Source organism: Pteropus medius, unplaced genomic scaffold (genome assembly GCF_902729225.1).
Source record: "Pteropus medius unplaced genomic scaffold, Ma_sr-lr_union100, whole genome shotgun sequence".
In the NCBI taxonomy this organism is placed as follows: Eukaryota; Metazoa; Chordata; class Mammalia; order Chiroptera; family Pteropodidae; genus Pteropus; species Pteropus medius.
In genome coordinates this window covers 4,113,073-4,113,865 of record NW_024342466.1, presented here as the reverse complement: position 1 = coordinate 4,113,865, position 793 = coordinate 4,113,073, and the positions used below count along the sequence as shown (strand labels likewise).

General features: G+C 65.6%; 1 protein-coding gene across 6 annotated transcripts in view; it reads left to right on the top strand.

Moving 5' to 3' along the window:
• Window positions 1-793, top strand: part of KIF1A (kinesin family member 1A) — a 74,717-nt gene that overhangs the window by 500 nt on the left and 73,424 nt on the right. The gene's annotated exons all lie outside the window — the stretch shown is intronic.

Sequence of the window (793 nt, the reverse complement as noted above, 5' to 3'; positions counted from 1 at the left end):
ACAGGTAGGGGCTGGACTGTGCCCTGGCCTTGAGGATTGACTGACCAGCCCAGTGAGCCTTTCTGGCCCGAGGCGCTGTCTGCACTCCTGAGCAGGAGGGGCCTGAGCTGCCCACCGCCGCGGGGGTAGAGCGTCACTGGCCAGGGGTCACTCAGGGCTAGTGGCCCCCAGGATGAGAACGTGGCTGTCCTGCCCAGTCCCATCGAGTGTTCTGAGGCCCAGGACGGGGCTCCCCACCCGGCAGCCACAGGGAACCCAGTGTCACCTGTACTGGCTCTCTCTGCCACACCTGGAGCATCTCAGAGCTCTGCTGGGGCTGGGCAACATCTGCCCCAAACCTCTAGGCCTGGGCGTGTGCAGGGGCGCCGCCGGGCTGGCCGGCAGCGGGATTCTCTGTTCTCTCCTCTGTCGGCAGACTGGCCTCTGCCCACCTGACCGCCCCGCCCCCTCCACACAGGTGCGCCCAGGCCTGGCGAGGGCAGGGAGGTGTGGCTTGGTGGTCCACCTGACTCAGCAGAATTTCTGTTTAACTACTGAATGGTGATCAGGTCCTATTTAACTCCTGACTCTGGCTGCAGGCTGCGGGGCGCTGGCTGACCCCAAGCACCCCCAGAACCTGCAGCCCAGTGCCTCCTGAATGCAGTTAGGGGGTCACGGCATTGGAAGGGTGGAGGGTACAGTCAAGGTCAGCAGTCAGCTGAGGCCGAGCCTCCTGACCCCTCTGCTGGCCTCCCAGCCCCTCCTGCAGGCCTCCGCCCCCCACCTCGCACCTGCTTTCTCCTGAGCTTCCCCG